This window comes from Ostrea edulis, chromosome 9 (genome assembly GCF_947568905.1).
Source record: "Ostrea edulis chromosome 9, xbOstEdul1.1, whole genome shotgun sequence".
Lineage (NCBI taxonomy): Eukaryota > Metazoa > Mollusca > Bivalvia > Ostreida > Ostreidae > Ostrea > Ostrea edulis.
In genome coordinates, this window is record NC_079172.1 from 57,638,338 (window position 1) to 57,659,194 (window position 20,857).

General features: G+C 35.1%; 1 protein-coding gene across 1 annotated transcript in view; it reads left to right on the forward strand.

Annotated features, from left to right (window-relative positions):
• The first annotated feature begins 18,003 nt into the window (after positions 1-18,003).
• Positions 18,004-20,857, forward strand: part of LOC125660040 (uncharacterized) — a 34,609-nt gene continuing 31,755 nt past the window's right edge. Inside the window, exons 1-2 of the mRNA XM_056149689.1 lie at positions 18,004-18,161; positions 18,197-18,345. The gene's annotated coding sequence lies outside the window, so the exon portion shown is untranslated. The remainder of the gene's footprint in view (positions 18,162-18,196; positions 18,346-20,857) is intronic.

Genomic DNA, 20,857 nt, shown 5'->3' on the forward strand with positions numbered 1-20,857 from the left:
CTTTATAATCCACACAGCGGATTATGTCGCATGTCAACCGATATGGCGTGACTTCATTTGGTGCATGTTGTGAGAGATGATGCTTTTTTGCTTTGATAGGCGGATCAAGCAATCCCATAAGTGAAAGTGTATTTTATTATGAAACAGCAAAAGTTTGAAGTACATGTACTTGATATACTGTACCATTATTTCGCACATGATATCGTTGTATTAGAGTTAGTATCGAGTTTTTATCGTTGTTTTCTGTAGTTTAAAAGTTTTTTTTTTAAAAAAAACATACGCCTTGTTTGATATCGAGAAAAAAGTCAAGCAAATGCATTTTATTGCGCACGTTTTATTTCGTTGATTTTCAGTTTCATAGAAGCCCCTCAACGTAACGGTGCTGCGATGTATATTCAAAAAACAAAAATTAGTGCCGTCTTGGGTTACCAAGGGGGCGTGTCCCCATAGCAAGTTACATTATACAATATAAACTAAAAAAAATCTCATTGTCCTCAGCCACTGAAATTGCGTGTTATAAATAAATTTAAATTAAAATAAAAGAAACTAATTAAATTATACTCAATCGGTTTTGTGATATCTTTATTATACTACTACTTGTGTAGATTTTTCTATATTTATTTCTGGATTATATGTAAAACTATGCATGCATATTGTATACAATATAGTCAGCATCATACGCTGTATGCTCTCTTTCCAAAGAGCTGCATGTACTCGGCAATTAAACTCTTTCTATGAATATGTCTGTCGGACTTCTGTTTCCCTGGTCATGTTCTGGTTTTTAATTGGATGTGTTGCATTAAACCGTCAAATTCCACAACAGACGATTTTTCTCCTGGATGGATTCTAGAGTCCGGTGACTTTGGCAAAGATCAAACGGATTTGTATTCCACAGAATAAACCGGAATCCGTTAACACAATTGAAGATAAAGATGATGATAGTGAATTAAGTGAACAAAAAGTATCTAATATTAACAAACAAACTTCTGAAGAACAAAGCACTGGGGCTCGTCACAAAAATTCTGTCTTGTTAAAATTTGACACCATCTATTCTATATTCTACACAATTAATATCCTTGAAATATACAAAGGAGACGAATGAAAATTTAAGGTAGCGATTTTCGGGATTCCGGATTCCTCCCTTGTGTAAATATTGAATAGAGAGTCAATTCGTGACGAGCCTTATGTGAACAAAATGAATAAACCCTGCAATTTCTACCTCCTCTCATATTGAAAACAAATGAAGACTGTTATTATCTCCTATGCAAGAGAGTGTCACAAAGGGCAATAACTCTTTATAGTGTATTTTGGTTTCTCGCCAGAGTATAGTTACATAGAATCAGTCTTAAGATTTGAAAATAATTTGGTTTGAATTATTTTCCAAATTACGCTTATATGTGCATTGTGGTTGGTATTCAATATCCAAGAAAATCTATTTTCATAAATCTGAAATATATAGAAAAAGAAACAGATGGCTACCTTAACCCTTCCAATATTTGATGCATTCAAAAGAATGGAAACACAGATTAGCCAGGTACACCACAGTTAATGTAAGTTACACATTTAGATTTGTTAGATAACCCATACCACGTTCATCAAACATGACATGTGGCACTTTTCAAATTTGATAGTGAATGGAAAATATCAATATAAACGGAAATAGAGCATTCAAAACGGAAGCTATAGACTACGGAACACTTCTGTCAACAGTTTGCTTTTTACAGTCAAGAATTGACGATAATAGATTCACGAAGACATTACTAGTGTAATTTTTACCGGTATCTTGTGGTGTGATATATGAAACGATGAATCTCATTTTGGAAGAACTTTTGAAATATGTGCATATCGTTACAATCGGGTTTTTACTTAGAATTCGTTGACATTTTGACCTTCTATTATGGAAAATGTTAAGTAATTTTCTGAATGAATGCTTTCATCGAGAACTACTATAACAAAACAGCACTCGGCCATTGATATTAATCAGTCAAGAGAATCCATTTTATAGACTCTATACGAATTACAACTTCTGATGAAATGTTTTCGACTGAAAGCAATTTATAATGATATAGGGAAGTGCTTTACTCTTTATCCACAGAAATTGTATATACTCACTAAATTGATGATAACGCTAACAGTTTAATACGCTTCATTATATTTACATAATTACTTCATATTAACCGAATTATGAGGATACTGCGGACAGTCAACTCTCTCTCTCTCTCTCTCTCTCTCTCTCTCTCTCTGCATTTATTGGACCACTTCGCTGTGATGAGTTAATAAGAGTTCCCAGGTTCTATATACATGTACCTGTGGAATACTCTTAAATGACCCAACGACATAAAACAGTAATAATTGTCATATTTTCCAGGCAAGCCTTCCCTTCCTCAATGTAAATAAGTTAACTGTATGTGGAACAGAAACAAATCAATACAAACAGCACTAAGCTAACTAAAACTAGTATCTACAATAAATAGATTGTGGTTTGGATGATTAAAAATCAAACTTCATACGTCCGATCAGTCGTAAATACAAATTGTACTCTGATCTCCAATAACCTTGACCTATTCAAAGATCGAATTAATTTAACCAAAGGTCAGTCGTACACACAGGATCACTGGGATAAAAAATTGCAGTTCTTGACTCGTCTTTTGTCTGTTGTTTGATTTTACGTTCCTTCGAGAATTTTTCACTCATATCGAGACAGCAGCTATAGGTTTAGGATCTGTCGTAACGGCGAGATTTCATTTACGTCTCATTGCCTGTCGCGACACAGAACCTCTTTTTAAAGGTCAAATCCAAAAGACTTATGATTCTCACCTCTTTATGCCGAGCGCTTTGGCGAAGGAGCAATCAGTACTTATGTTAACCTCTTATGTTTGTTGCGGCCATGGCAAGAGCGGGGCTCAAACTTACCAGCATTGATCTATTGAAATGAGTATTCGAGCATATTTATTGTTCCGGTATTTCTCTTTTAAAGGGACTGATTCACGATTTCCCCCCAAAGTTTGTTTTTCACTTTTGATAATCAAAATCTACTGTCAAATATGTTTAAAAGATATCACATAAAATTTAAGGTTATACATTATCACAGAAGCTCGTTTTAGAGAGTTTATTTTTTGTTTTGTAAACAAAAATTGCTGTATGTTATGGTTCACGAAATTTTCAAAAGAAATAAATATTAATCTAAGTTTATTACATTTTTCATATTTCAAGCATTCTTCGGGTAAAATAAGATTCTAGTGCGCAAATAGTACCCAAAGATTCTAATGCGCTAATAGTACCCAAAGATTCTAGTGTGCTAATAGTACCCAAAGATTCTAGTGAGCTAATAGTACCCAAAAATTCTAGTGCGCAAATAGTGCCCAAAGATTCTAGCGCGCAAATAGTACCCAAAGATTCTAGTGCGCTAATAGTACCCAAATATTCTAGTGCGCAAATAGTACCCAAAGATTCTAGTGTGCTAATAGTACCCAAATATTCTACATGTAGATTCTCCTGCTCTGTTCAAAACCATTTTTCCAGTTCATAGTTTTACAACGTATAACTGCTGCATATTGTGTTGGATTTAAATATATCTATTAGTAATTACTATTATAGAATTTACAGTACTAAGAATTTAAGTCATAGAAACAAATTTATTTACAAGGTGTCTGCTTCAAAATCTGTTCAATTGAATTAAGAATCTTAAAGCAATACAAGCTGTAACTGACGGCAAATAAATTGAAAAATAACTGAACATATTTGTGATTGAATATACGTGTATTTACAATAGACAATATAACTTGATAAAATCAGATTAAATCTGAAGCAATAAATCCGTCAGATCAGTACAAAATGTCGATTCGTGAATCATTGTCATCCTGTCAATGATTCCTGCTCGTAACCTCGGAGGTCACCAGTTCAGAAAAAAGCGAAAGAGAGGCACTGAACAGGTGTCAGATTTGTAAACAATTTAATATGCCAATTTTATAGAAAATTCACTATCAAAATTCCATTTCAGTCGCACATTTGCGTAATCATTACTTTCTTACACTTAGAGTACTTGTTGTCATTCATGAAACGATGTAATTTTTCAAAACAAACGACGTGTAACTACATGTAGTTACCCACGTCAGTTCCCGTCTATGTATATGACCTCGGCCTTAGCAACCCGATTATGTTCGGCAATCATCGTTTCCATCTCCTTGTATACGACGCAATGGAGGGTTATACGAAATGCTCATTGTAGGCATGCTCTCAAACAATATTCTCTTGTTTATTTTGCTGAATTTTTCTTCAGATCTTGGGGATTATATTAGTTGTACCGATAGGTGTTATTTAGTGCATAATTTGATAGCTGAAAAATACCGTCAGGCAAAATCAACTTAATTAGTAGATTATCATCCAGGTTCACCAAAAAGTACGGGGCAGGTGGGAGGATTTTGTTTTTTATACGCCCGTCTTTAGACGGGACATATTATGGTACAGCGATGCCTGTACGTCCGTCCGTCCGTTCGGGGTTTTCTCTTTATAATTTCATTTCCCTTTCATATATCATGTTGAAACTTGCTGTGTAGCTTTTTTGTGGGTCATTCTAGATCATACTGCAATTTTGATCCATTTCAACCTTTTTTGCAGGAGTTTTGCCCCTTTATTTGGAAATAATTATTATATGGAGGGTACATAATTTGTCCGCCCTACTCCTCCCACAGTTTTCAAGTGAGAGCCTTCCTATTATGCCCCCTTCAAAGAAGAGGGGCATATTGGTTTGCACCTGTCGGTCGGTCGGTCGGTAGACCACATGTTGTCCGCTCAACATCTTGAGAACCATTCACTTGATGATAATGATATTTCATATGTGGGTTGGTTATGAGTAGAAGAGGACCCCTATTGTTTTGTAGGTCAAAAGGTCAATGGTCAATCTACTCTGGACATAGGAATATAATGTCCGCTCAATATCTTGAGAACCCTTTGCTTGACAGACATCAAACTAAGTACACTTTAAAATCTTAGAGAGTAGATGTCCCCTGTTGATTTTGAGGTCACATGGTCAAAGGTCAAACTGGACATAGGAAAGTACTGAGAAATCTTCGTTTGACAGACATCAAACCTGGTAGACTGTTACATCTTCAGGAGTACATGACATCTATTGATTTTGAGGTCAAATGGTCTAGGGTCAAACTGGACATAGGAAAATACTGGCCGCTTAATATATCGAGAACCCTTTGCTCTATAGACATCAAACTTGGTACACTGGTACATCGTATGGAGTAGATGACCCCGATTGATTTTGAGGTCAATATCTTGAGAAATCTTTGCCTGACAGACATCAAACGTGGTACACTGGTACACCCTAAGGAGTAGATGATCCCTATTGATTTTGAGGTCACATGGTCGAGGGTCAAACTGGACATAGGAATATACTGTCTGCTCAGTATGTTGAGAAACCTTTGCTCGACAGACATCAAACTTGGTACACTGGTACATCGTATGGAGTAGATGACCGCGATTGATTTTGAGGTCAATATCTTGAGAAATCTTTGCTTGACAGACATCAAACGTGGTACACTGGTACATCTTAAGTAAATGAACTATATTGATTTTGAGGTCACATGGTGAAAGGTTAAGGGTCAAACTGGACATAGTAAAATACTGTCTGCACAATATCTTGAGAACGTTTTGCTTGACAGACATCAAACTTGGTACACTGGTACACCTTAAGGAGTAGATGATCCCTATTGATTTTGAGGTCACATGGTCAATCCACTCTGGACTTAGGAAGATATTGTCTGCTCAATATTTTTAATTGGTTTGGCACTACTACACTGTATCAATTAAATAATGCATGTGTATAACCCTTTTCAATTTTGCACCATGAGGCATATATGTTTTACAAACATTTCTTGCTTGTTTTTGCTTGTCGAGAATTTTCTGACAATTGTGAGGTCAAGTCCCCCATTTTTGAAAACAATGTCACATACCCGAATATATTTATATTATCTCGTCTGTTATCTTTTTTTAATAGATTACTCATGAAAGCTTTGGTATTAATTGTAGTTACTGGTTATAGGTCTATACTCTCACCCTCCCTTCAATTTAACGAAATATTGTAATTGTAATTAAAAGATTCATATAGCGCCCTATCAACATTTGTTCTCTAAAGCGCTTTACAAATGTGAGAGAAAAGATATATATATATATATATATATATATATATATATATAAATCATATATATAATATATATTCTAAAGAGTGTTCTTCGTAAAATCGAAAAAACTAAACATTGTTGTTATAAGAGATATGATACAACCTGTTAAAACTCAGTCCATAATAACGATTTTGGTAGCTTAAGCTTTTCTACAATTTTATCTGAAGCTTAAGACCCCATAAGTTAACACACACCATACTTCCGGTGTAAGGGCAGTAACTGCAAAACTGAAGGCCATTCTGATTTAATCTGTAATTATATATAGCTTCTACATTACAAACCAAGTAACAACAGAAAATTTAGGCATATCGCTAAATCATGACATAGTCTTTTCAACTTGATTTTACACAAGAAATGCCGTATCATAATTTGTGTTATCTTCCTTTGATTAACATAATAAAGAAATTGCACACATATAAATGAAAATAAAATGGCTAGTCTGATAAAACTCTGTGACAGCTTATTTTTGCATTTGGAACTATTTCTAGAGAATGGTTGTTTTATCGTATCCGCTATCATAAGCCGAAAGTGATGCAACATTATGCACAGCGCACTATCCCAAAGAAGTCAGAGAATAAGCAAGATTAGCTCTTCTTTTGTTTTCCCGCCAAGTTAGTTTAGTTATGGAATATACTCAGTTCATTCATTAAACAAGAAAATTGCTTCATATATGTTCAAAAGTAAAACTTTGATATTATAAGCTGTGATAATATCATGTCTAGGTTAAGAATTTTAAAAAAGAAAAATATTTATTATCGCTTTAAAATCAAAATACTCAACGACATGTGCGCGATCTCAGTTGCCTTAGATAACAGGGGCGAAACCATTCAAGGCGATCAAGTAAATGGGTCAAACGCACTCTGAGCGAACGTGTAATGGAGTGAAACCACTCGTATACCGTAGTATTAAACTGATATCCCGTTGATTGGTGCTATACACGAACAACTGGTAAGCGGTACCTTAATTATTCCAGATGAGCCGACTTCATTACACTCCAGATCGAGACCGAATCTGCTCCTGGGGTTATGAAACTCAGACAAGTTCAATTTTTATCTCAGTCTCTCAATACCTCTATGTTCCTGATCTCAGTCTCTCACTGATTTTGACTACGAATAACATCGTTTACCTGATCAGGATATAGGGCTCACGGCGGGTGTGACCGGTCAACAGTGGATGCTTACTCCTCCTAGGCACATGATCCCACCTCTGGTTTGTCCAAGGGTCCTTGTTTGCCCAACTCTTTATTTTGTATTGCTTATAGGAGTTATGGGATTATATACATATCAAGAAATAAAATCAATAACATTATTGAAAACCTCATAATTATATAACGTTTTTAAATTCTACTTTTCAAAATGTATTCATTTCAATGTCCTGAAATAACGCCTAAAGAATTAGATTCTATTTTCAATGATTCCACTTTTCACGAACTTTCTCAAAGTGTTGTTAGCAGTGAAAATGTTCCAAATGCCCAGCCTCTAAGTGTATTGAATCTTAATGCAATACCCACAAGCTTATCTACTAGTACAGGGTTTCATGTTTACCAAACAATGAAAAACTGTGTTGTGAACTTTAATTTTGGTCTCCAAACGGGAAATGTGATTTGTTGAATTATGAAAGAAATTTACCATTTTAAACTTGTTTACTTTGAATTACCTCCGTCATTTTGACTTGTTATTGTAACATGTACATCTTTAAAATATTGAAACCAACATAGATATATAAAAAAAAATAATAGCAAACTGTGATTTGTTGATTATTACAGAATTTTCCATTTTGAGTTTGTTAACTGTGAATTATTTCACCATGTTTACTAATTATTTTATTTTTTAAAAAACAACATAGATAAATAACTGATTTATGTCGTTTTGTTTTGTTGTTTATATAACATTCAGTATAATAAAACAAACAATGAGGGTAACATTGAAAATTTTCACCCCTCGAAAATCCATTGTCAACATCGGATACACCTCGGTTGACAATCATGGTTTTCTCGGGATGAAAATTTTCAATGTATGCATGGGATATTTTTATAGTGTTGCAATCAATATATTTTCAAGAGAAAAGCAGCTTTAATAATGAGGATTGAATTTACGAAACTTCATATCTTACGAAAACTATTCTGACTTAAGAATTTCGTAAGTTTTAACTTAAGATACGATGCTTCTGTTTTACTAACGTGTTCTTAAGTTTTTATCGTAAACTTAACTTATAAAGTTTTCGTAAATTACAATCTTCGAACTGGCAGTGGTGACGTCTCCATATGAGTGAAATATTCTCGAGAGGGACGTTAAACAATATTTAATCAATCAATCAATCTTGGAACTCTCTTGTAAATGAGGTGAGAATATTTCGTAGTTACAAACGTTGCGCAAGCATCACTTTCGCTTTTAAGTCTGCGAATTGTATAAGTCATGGAAAAAGAATTCAAACGAAGAAGGCCTAATTGGAGTGAGGGAGAGCTGATACCGTTGGCTGAGTCAGTGATCCCAAAGTCAAGAATGCTCTAAGGGAAGTTTTCTCCGTCATTAACAGCAGAGAAGAAGCAGGAGCTATGGCAGGATATAGCCGATCAGTAAGTATTAAAACAAACAGAACTAACGGAACCCCAAAACATGGTAAATAACTTTATAGCAATATATCGACAAACTTTGAACCTTTTTTACACATAGGAAAAAAGTATCAACCATGATGGCTTCCATCTTGGATATTCGCACAACCAGAGCATGTAGACCTATATTATTTCTATCCCGTGGGGATCCGGGTTAGAATAGGTCCTCAGTACCCCTCGCTTGTCTTAAGAGGCGACAAAATGGGGCAGTCCTTCGGCTGAGACCGGTAAAAACTAGGTCCCGTGTCGCAGCATGTGTGGAACGATAAAGATCCCTCCCTGTTCAAATGCCATAAGCGCCGAGCATAGGCCTAAATTTTGCAGCCCTTCACCGGCAATGGTGACTTCTCTATATAAGTGAAATATTCTCAAGAGGGACGTTAAACAATATTCAATCAACCAATACAGTATTTCTAATTAAAGTACTGATAGTAGTGATAGACGGTGGCGTTGGTTGGGAAAAGCTTAGCTGAGGTGACCTTAAAACGGTAACTTTCTGATTGAGCAATCCTAAATAGTGATTCATTTTGTAATAATAATTTAGTAATGGTAAAACAAAATAATCGAGTTCATAGAGAGTTTATTAAATCCAAATGAAGAAACCTGTACACATAGTTTAAAACTGCAGTGCCCAAAAATAAATTAAGATCATGTCTTGTTAATGAGCAATTTGTTTTCTCATGAGAGAATAAAAGGAACATGAAACTTGTATCCATGCACTGTTTTCCTCTTGATCTTATAGGAATATATTTCAAAACTTTGAGAACGATCACCGTGTAAAATGGAGAATGGTATATCATACATCCTGTCAATGAGTCAAATGTTGCCCAACTGTTAGGCCGTTCTTTACACACTGCGGATTACTCGTCTCCGTTTACTTGATCAAGATATAGGACTCACGGCGGGTGTGACCGGTCGACAGGGGATGCTTGCTCCTCCTGGGCACTTGATCACACATCTGTTATATCCAAGGGTCCGTGTTTGTCCAACTCTTAATATATATTTCTCATAGGAGTTACGAGATTGATCACAGTTCATTATCTTTATATTTTCATTAAAGTATGTGACCTAACATTTTGAAATAGCCATATGAAAGGTGAAGATAACGAACAGTGATTAATCTCATAACTCCTATAAGCAATACAAAATAGAGAGTTAGGCAAACACGGACCTCTGCACATATAACTCTAGCATGCTGTGTCATTAAAAAAAGAATAAATATTAAACTGAGAAGAGACATAGGTTGTTATTTATTTATTTTTTTATTACAGATCAAGATAATGACCTTTTTTATTTCATAATATGGTTACCTAATAAGTAGGATTTTATTGTTTACCAGTATGTATAAATTGGACAAAAGAATATAACATCTATATACTGTTTTTATGACACGAAGATCGGGGGCATATTGTTTTTGTCTTTTCTGTCATTCTGTTTGAAACTTTAACCTTGCTAATATCTTTTGGACTAGAGCTTTGATATTTCAGACGAGTGTTATTTGTGACAAGTTCTTTCCTTGGATACTAAAATGTTTACCCTGTGACCTTGGAGTTTGACCTACTTTTTAAAAACTTTAACCTTGCTAATAACTTTTGAACAGTGAGTGCTAGAGTTTTCTTATTTAATATGAATATTCCTTGTGATAAGACCTTTCTGTTGGTACTAAACCTTTTGATCTTGGCATTTGACTTACTTTTTAGAATTTGACATTGGTCATAACTTCTAAATGGTAAATATTAGAGCTTTCATATTGCACATGAGGATTTCTTGTGACAAGATCTTTCTATTGGTGCCATGATATTTGTCCTTGAGACCTTGACCATCTTTGAAATTGGCCATTATTGGTGTTTCACAAACACATCTTGTTCAAAAGATATTTCAAATGAGATATTTCAAATGAGTCATTCATCATGTGCTTAAAATATTCTCAAATGGATTTTTAATCTTCCAATTGGTCTCTGTCATGTTATTTCAAAATGAATTATAATTGATTGGTGAAGTTCTTAAAGGGACATTATATGTAGCTGTCATTTTGTCATCAAAAAATTAATTCAATGAAACTTGCTCAATATTAAAGTGATCCCCGGAGTGGAATAGAACGGCACTAACACCTGATCACGTGGTTAAATCAAATGTATATGGACTAATCAACAATAAATGTGACAATTATGCACACTGGCGAAAAACATAACCTTGCACATGTAGTTCCCGGAATCGAGAGAAAGATTCGGGGTCCCCGCTTCCGGTAAAAAGGAAATGGTTACCCTGGCGATTCGGCCCTATTCTAATTTAGAAACCCGATTTCACTACAATATAATATATTTTAGTAATAACAGCAGTATTTAATTATTTCAAACACTTTTAAACCTCTAAACAGGCACATGAATATGTAATTTTGGTGCTTACATAATTATTGTCTTGTAAAACAATAATTCTTCCCTATATATTTCTTTACACAAAAAGCGTTTATCTAACGTAGTTTTAATAGGGTTCTCTTGTTTTTGTACAAAATAAATGTTTACATTATTCATTATACATTCCTATGCCATTGAGAATTTTTGAGTAAAAGTGGTTGTCATCACTTTCACAACTAATGTCTCTGTAAGAGATATCTCAAATATGCCTCATATCTTTGAATAGTTCTCAATTTTCTATGAATCTCGTATAACAAAAATTACCATATATTCTAATTGCTGAAGTATATTAGTTCTCAATCATAAAATCTTATAAATCATTAATGAAATGCTCAAGTCTTCAGAAGATATCTTGACTCAGTCAGAATGTGTAAATTGTGTTGGTCCCTGTATATTTTCTTTTTCAAATTATCTCAGATACGCATGTAATGTCAACTTCTCACTCATCTAACATTTCAGTCATTTTTATTTATCTCATACGTGCGGTGTATATTGAAAGTGAGATAAAGCATTAGCTTTTTCACACGCCCGTTTAAATCCCGGCCGAGACAGACCGAAGTCGTTAAAACAGGGAGTGACAGTTCCATCGCCAAACGCTCGGCATCAAGTGTGAATGTCACGGGTCCTCGGAGATGACCTTAAAAACGGATGACCCGCGTCACAGTAGGTGTGGCACGCTAAAGAACCCTCACTGCTCAATGGCCATAAGCGCTGAGCATAGGCCTAACTTTGAAGCCCTTCGCCGGTCTTGGTGACGTCTCCATATGAGTGAAAAATTCTCGAGCGTCTCGATACAGCAAGATACAATCAATCAATCACACGCCCGTTTCATAAAGCACTTCCGGTCGGAACTACTTTTGACACTGTCCCCGCTTGGATGACATATTTTCTGTGTTTATGCATATCGACGCATGAAATAAAGCGTGTAACTTGTTATTCTGTATTTATATAGAATTTCTTAGCAAAATTAAATTGATGTTGCCTCCACTGACATATAATGAAAGTTACCGGCCTTAAAAATGCCAACTCGATCAGTAACTAAAAACTTACGATCAGAAAACAAATGTCCACACTATTACATGTACCATCGACAAGGAATCAACCGCCGACTGGACAGGCCTAATCGAACCTCGACATGCTGCGGTACCAAGTATTCAGAAGCATAGTCTCTTTTCTCTGGAGCCGTATTGAATATAGGCCTAATAAATCTCAACAGCTTTACTTACTAGCCCTAAACTGCCTCAGAATTTCCTCTCGTCCTCAGATCCAAAGAAATCACGTGAATAAATTCCAAATGCACAAATACGTCTACTTTTCATTGTAAACTGTTGAACATTCTAATAACGTTGCATTAAAATATCACTTTCATTGATCGTTGTTACATATTTCAAAAAGACGACGACATCAAACTTTCATCAGAAGGTCGGGCCTAAGTCAATTTGAAAATATAAGTACTCGGTCAATAGTTGTTATTTTGTTGGAATGACAAAACCATTATTAATTATAAACTATAATCCTTTCTAAAAACAAATTTCAGCTATGGTTTCTTTTATAAAAATGACCTTTTGTACTGTATATGAATGGATTATAACGCACTATTTTTTCCCGCGTAAGGAAGACTGATAAGCACGACGTCTGAGCCACAGATTCAAAACAAATTCAATAAGCTGTTTCTACAATACTGGGGATCATCTCAAAATTAAGTGAAAAGAATACGTATGAGATAAATAGAACATCTATAATTGCGTATTTTGATATTTGGTTTATCCAACTCGTTGATATGGTGTATTTATTCGCTCGGCAAGCCTCGCGAATAAATACACCATATCAACTCGTTGGATAGGCCAAATATCAAAACACGCAATATAGATATCCTCTATTTATCGAAATCTCAAAAGTTCTTATATGTTCAAATAATTTCTATCTATTCTAATAATTAGAATATTTCTAAAATTCATAGGTTTATAAATTGTTCTCAAATGTTCAAATATTTCTCAAATTGTTCTTATTTGTTCAATAATTTTCATTATTGAAGTCTCTTGTTATAGAGAAACATCAAAACTGCTTTAAAAAATAATAATCTTGAATAACATGTTAATACGGTGTGACCGTTGGACCTAGCGAAGCATGTAATAGTCATTGGCGTGTCCCAAGTGATAATCATGATTCCGTTAAGTACGGTAGATTATGATTCATTTTAAAAATATATCATTTATGAAATTTCCCATGCTCTAAACGCTCAGTAACTTCTAAATTTGAAAGGGGGATATATGAGGATAACTACAGGATCCCCCTATTCATTTAACGCGGGGAATATATCGCCAGCCGACGTAAAACGTACATTGTAACGTCACATTTAGACTCGGCGTCTTTTCTCTTTCAGATCAAACAATTATAAACAACAACAGTACATCCCGTTTGCAATTTAAAAGACAGTTAAAATTAAACAAAATTAACAAACAAATTCAAATTGGTAAAAAGTAAGTGTAAATATATCGTGTAATTTTTTTTAAAGAAACCCATGAGCTCGTTCATCTATTTAGTCGCATTACTGTTTTTCTGTATGATGATTGGCTAAAAACTATAACAATGATAATTGTATCATTCATTTTGAACAAACTGAGTGTTTGAATTACAAATTGCACGTCAGTCTTGTTGTTTTTGGCATTCAAAATTAAATCACGAATAACTGTAGAAGCAACTAATGAACAAAACAAAATGGTGGCGCTCATATGGATCAAATCTTTTCAGTGAACAAGTGGGGATTGTCTCTTAGTATTCATTTGCTGATTTTCCTTTTACATATTAAGTGTTACCTTTAGAGCCTTGCTTTGTTCAATAATATGTTGTACGGTGTAACCGGTGAGACGAGCGAAGCCCATTAACATCTTGCAACACGACTTTTATCCGCCTCTTTATTTAACGCGGGAAATATAACACGCTTGGTGTAAACAGTTACAAATTATGACGTCATATTAGCTGCAATGTTTTTTCTTTTTCTCTCAAACCAAGCAAAAACAAAATTTTTGAAGCTATGAGAAAGCTTGTCTGGAATTTAAAAACGTTTATGGTACTTTCTAAACAATCTAATCATTTTAATTACGGGTTTGTCAATGAAGTATACCGCAGTGACGGCGACATTTTTGCAGAAGCATTATGGGTAATACTCATCTTTTTTCAACTGAAGAAGAGCAAATCACGTGACTCATATGTGTAATCATTGGAGCGAGCTCGTCGCGTCGCTTCGCGAGCTTCGCTCGCTATTATAAGGACCCCGCACATATACCGTATACAATGTAGTGATCAGCTTGTGCTTGCAAAAATCAAATTTGGATAGATGTGTTCAAGGCTTTTATTGCATTACAGAATACATGTACAGAGTCTGCAGATTTACCTTTGGTTTACAACCCTAATATGTATACGGTGTGACCGTTGGACCGAGCGAAGCATGTACGTAACTCCGTGTCCCGAATGGTAATCATAATTCCGTTAAGTACGATAGATTATGATTCATTTAAAAATATATATTTTGAATGAAATTTCCTTGCCCTAAACACCCAGTAACATCTCAATATTAAAGGAGTTTATATGGGGACAACAGTTTAACATGATCCGCCTATTCATTGAACACGGGAAATAAAACGCAAGGCGACGTAAACTGTCAATCTCTACCCAGAGTTGTCGTTCCTTGCTTTCACTTACACCTCTGTTAACGTCTCAAAATAAGAAAAGTTATTCCACATGTAAATCCACTTTTTTTACGCCTAATAAAACTAAGAACAATTTTATAAAATATCTGGAAAATGTAGGGCAAGCAACTATTTGTATATTTTTTTCCATTACTATATATTCTTCATGTACCTATCTATAGGCCTGGTGCAATAGAACTACCCAATATCTACGTTTTAACCCAAATCAATGCTTCTTGTGTCACAAAAAGACTTGACATCTGCTCAATATTTATTTATTTACGTATATTTTTGTAACTGAAGTCAAAACCATACTTTATTTGAGCATACGTGCCATTTTACAAAAAATCTTGTAAAACCCTTGAGACGTTTACAGAGGTGTAAGTGAGTGTAAGGAACGATAACTCTGGGTAGAGATTGGTAAACTGTCCATTGTGACGTCACATTTAGCCTCGGCTTTTTTCTCTTTTTCAAAGCAAACAATTATAAACAACAATAATACATTCTGTATGCAATGAAAAAGGCCGTTAAAACTAAACAAAATTAACCAATAAATTCAAAATGGTAAAAAAGTAATCGTAATTTTATCGTATACTCTTATTCACAGAAACTCATGAACTCGTTCATCTATTTAGTCGTATTACGGTTTTATATGTATTTATTTGCTAAAACCTGTTACAATGATAATTATACTATTCACTTTGAACAAAATGAGTGTTTAAATTACGAATTGCACGTTAGAGTCTTCTATTATTGGCATTCAAAATAAAACACGAATAACTGTTGAAGCAGGTAATGAAATAATAAATGGCGGCGCCCATATGGATCACGAAAATTTCACTGAACGTATATAGAGATTATCTCTTTTTCTTTTGCTGATTTTGACTTTTTTCTTTTACATACGTGTTACCTTTAGAGCCTTGCTTCGCGGACGGGCCTTCGGCCCGTCCGAGCTTCGCTCGGTATTAAGGTAATGGAATGTTCAAGTTCTCAAGATATTTCTACTCAAAGTATATTGCATTTTATTCGTCTATGTTCCTGACTTTCTGTATTTTATCTAATTTTCTCTCATTTCTTAATCATTTGTTATTCTTATCTTCAAAAAGTATATAGTTATGCAATCTTATTTATCAATCAAGTTCTTAAACATGTGCTTAAACTATAGACCCTGCAGCGTGGTACTACACCTCCAAAGCGTTTCGTTTCGTTCCGTGCAAAGCGTTCACCGTTCCGTGCAGACCGTTCAGCGTTTCGTGCAAAGCGTTCACCGTTCCGTGCAAAGCGTTCACCGTTTCGTGCAGACCGTTCAGCATTTCGTGCAGACCGTTCACCGTTCCGTGCAAATCGTTTCGTGCAAGAATCGTTCCGTGCATGATCAAGCCACGCCCATAGAAACATGCAGATCGTTCAAACCACGCCCTTAGAAACGTACAGACCGTGCAAGTCATTTCGGCATGGGATGTAGGACAGGTAAACATTGTTGGAAATTTGACCAATTATTTCAAAATGTCTCTAAGACGGGCTTTCAACAGTGAAAATCTGCAAATAATCGAAAGAAAACAGTTTAATATCAAACCACCAGGCAGACCAAAATTCGATACCATTTTCACACCCTTGGTACAAATGTAGTTTCTAGCAAGTGCAGAGACATGTATATCTCGGCCCTCGTTATCTCTTTTTTTTTTTTTTTTTTTATATTTGTATACAGGAATAATTTATTTGTCTTGTTACATTTGTATGATCAAGTTTCTCTAAATAAAAAACATTTTTATCAAAATCGTTTATCGGAACTGTCTTCATAATGCAAAGACCGACCTGTGTATAACTTGTGTATTCTACGAAAATTGCAAGGTCCTTTTTACCACAATAGAAGTCAGTTAATCCGGGTATTTGAAATTAACATTCGTACAGAAGGTGTGGAAATCGGCGGAGGCAATTGAAATGTGACAAAAGAGATGTTTATATCTTTGTCTCTCATTTCTATAGGTTTAAAATTGAGGCAAATGCAACAATCTAATTAAAATTGGATGTTAGATCCGCTCGCATATCTGTTGATTATTACTGTAGGTAGTAATTATTTGTTTTATCTATTCATTTATATGATTTATTTCTCAATCTATTTCAATCATACATGTACTTTCATATATTGCGTTATTCAATGATTTTCCGAAGTTTTGGAATTTTCAATCACTAATTCTCAAACTAATAGAATGTTGGGAGTTATCAAAAAGATATCTAGAGTTGATTCGATCAGGGAGGATATAAAAAATCAAAACGAATCTGCAAAATTAGAAGAAGAAAAATGTGCATGTGTCTTTTTGGAAGTGATCGGACATTTTTTGAAAAATTTACATGAACATGATGTAGTTGAACTTTGTCATTTTTTTTTTCCAGCATTGTACCTACTTTGTGTACCCAACTCCTCTTACAGCTTTTACTTATCATTTTTCAGACCTTATACATTATAGATGTTATAAAAACATTGAAGATATACATGCGACATTTTAACAGTGCCTCTCTTCTTTTCCTGTTTTTTTTTTTTTTGTTTTATTTATTTTGGGTTTTGTTTTTGTTTTTTGGTTGGAAAATTTTAGATATGTAATTTTTCCATTATATTTTGTACTGCTGAGACAGCTAACATATTTTACAGCAACCCGGTCATTTCTGTTCTTGAATCGATTTTTTAATAATAAGCATGGCTGCTTCCAAAATGATTGGCCAAATTAGAATACCTTAGAATCATTAGACCTTAAATTAGGTGATACTCCCATCCCACAAAAAAATATACAGTTTTTCAGAAACCATATCCGCAATATCGCATCCCAATGAAAGATCCAGAGGTTTTGAAATCTCAATGAACATAGCCACAAAATTTCGAAAAGTCCAGCAAATATTATCAATCTCTCGGTGTAAATATCCAACAACTTTTTCTGGCCAATTTTCTACTTCATCATCAGGACAGTGGTGCAGTGGTTTTTTAAAAAATAAGAGTTCATCATAAATTGTGTGATATGCAAATAACCGTTAAGGTCATAGCAGTTATAAACATATTAACTACATGTATATACTCACAGTCACGAGGGAGCGGTCGAATTAAAATATTATTCATCGTACACAGAGAAAACTGTGTGCTTACAGGAATGTGTTGAGACGCCTATAATATTCCTCTTTTCCTATCTTTATGCAACAAGGAAAAGACGCTAGGATTGTTTTTATCGTAAATTATTAATAAGCCTGAAGAGTAGTACGATGTATGCAGGTATTCATGTACCTATACTTACAGAGTGCATGCAGGTATTCATGTACCTATACTTACAGAGTGTATGCAGGTATTCATGTACCTATACTTATAGAGTGGATGCCTTTGGGATATAAATGCTGGAGGTAAATAGAACTGCTGTACTTCATCACAGACGTTCAGCCAAAGAGAGTCCTTGTGGAAGGTAAGATCGGGTACGATTTACTTTAATCTTTTATTTTATACCGAGATCATAGACAACTGTATATGGTTTCAACGTCACCCCTGGTCATGTCCATTCGGCATAAGATTTATGGCTAGTATATTCACTGCAGTTTTATTCTTCAGTTTAAGGCGAAAATTAATCTGCATGAAAATAAGTATATACTGTTACGACAGTAACTTGATCCGGAGAGTTGGATGACGTTGACAGGCGTAGATTATCAGCTCAAATGAGATTTGTGATTGCCAACCATACATGATCAAACTCTTCGGATCAAATTAATGTAGTACTTCATGATTATGATATACCCCCTTATGTACATGCAGTTTTAAAGATACGTTAAGGTGATAATGAATGTATTCCTAATTAGTAAAAAAGACAAACACACGTGCGTTGATGCATTGTGACGTTATCAGATTCAGCGAGACATGGTGGAATCGCAATCTGATTTCAACAGTATCAAAGCACGGATTGTTGATTAGTACATTGAGGACATTCAATGCTTTGTAGTTGGATATAGAATTTATCTCACGATTTTTTTTACAAGTGCAAATATATAAAACAAATCCTGTCTTTCGAGTGAAATAAATTCCATACCCAACTAAGCATTCAATTTTCTGTTTACGACATTTTCATTGGTTTTAATTAAAACATGTTAAACAGTGTATAGTAATACACAAAAATGACTTCACAATCAGCATGATCAGATGTTACTGTGAAAATAAAATTTTTATTCGATCCATTTAATGTAGTATTTCACTGTTGAATATGTAATAAATGTATAGATTCGATTGTGGGTCAGGATACACCCGAGATCAGCAGAAATAAAGTACGAGCAGTTCAAAGATTTAGCAATATGGTTATAATTATTTACAGTAAAATATATCAATGAAAAATTTACTATATTATTGTTATTAAAGTTCACGAAACAGTGTCCGTTGGTGATTTACCGCTGAGCTGATTTTACAGACGAGAGTACGGCTGTTTAAGTCCAGTCGCTGTATAGTGCTTATTGCCACTAAACGAAAACAAATTTCACAGAGGCTAAGCTCGTTTGGGCTTGGACTCTGTGATACCATAAATATAGAAAGGGGTCTAACTCTGACCCAGATAAAAAAAAAACTACCCACTCACTTCAACTGCCTAAAAAAAATCAGAAACTAGGTGCGGTATGCGTAATTTACCGGTGCATGGAGTAACGTTTTAACTACCTGCATGACAAATTTCAAACCGCAGGTTATAAAAATAACAGAGATATACGTCATCGTTCTCTCGATTTCATCTGTTTATTTTTACTAGGACGTTTACGGGTCCAGGTCATTGGGTGGTTTTAAACGTTCACATCAAATATACGCTGCTTACTTCCTCGCCTAGAGGTTTAAGCGTTCACCCCGCATTCGGAAGGTCGGGGTTCGAATCCCGGCCGCGAAATACCTAAGTTGTTAAAACAGGTAGGGACAGTTCCATCGCCAAACGCTCGGCATCAGGTGTGAATGTTACGGATCCTCGGAGATGACCTTAAAAAATGGATGTCCCGTGTCAAAGCTGGTGTGGCATGCTAAAGAACCCTTACTGCTCAATGGCCGTAAGCGCCGAGCAGAGGCCTAAATTTGAAGCCCTTCGGCGGTCTTGGTAACGTCTCCATATGAGTGAAAAATTCTCGAGAGGGACGTTAAGCAAGATACAATCAATCAATAAAACATTACTCTATGCAAGGAGACCGGTAAATTACGCATGCCGCACCTAGTTTCTGATTTTTGAAGCGAGTGGGTAGGTTTTTTTTAAATCTGGATCAGAGTTAGACCCCTTTTTTATATTTATGGTATCAAAGAGCAAACGGGCTAAACCCCTGTGCAAATTTCTAGAGAATTCTATTTCTAGAAAGAGGTAAACTTTTAACAAACCAACTACAACGAAGGATATGGGGCTCACGGCGGGTGTGACCGGTCAACAGGGGATGCTTACTCCTCCTAGGCACCTGATCCCACCTCTGGTGTGTCCAGGGGTCCGTGTTTGCCCAACTATCTATTTTGTATTGCTTGTAGGAGTTATGAGATTGATCACTGTTCGTTATCTTCACCTTGCATGTACTAACATGATACATGTAATTGTTTACGCCTTTTGAGCTCTGTATGATAATTTATATTTCTGTAATGGTATATACCCGGTCTTAATTACTTTCGGACTGACTCCCTACTTGATATGCATATTCATTTCTAGCATTAATAAAACATGTCCCTGATACATGTATTTGAATTATAATGAAAGAAACCAGAAGTGAGCAAGCTCACATACCCCACGCTCTAACATTGCTTGACAATACCTCACATAATGAATGGTAATACTATGCATTACTGCAAGAACAGGACAGACGGGCTTCAAATTCGAAGTTCAAAAGGGGCATAACTCCCAGAAAAATTATTGAATCAGAATTTCTGGGAATGTGCACATCTACACAGTGTGTCCTTCTTAACTACAAAGTTTCACGAAATTC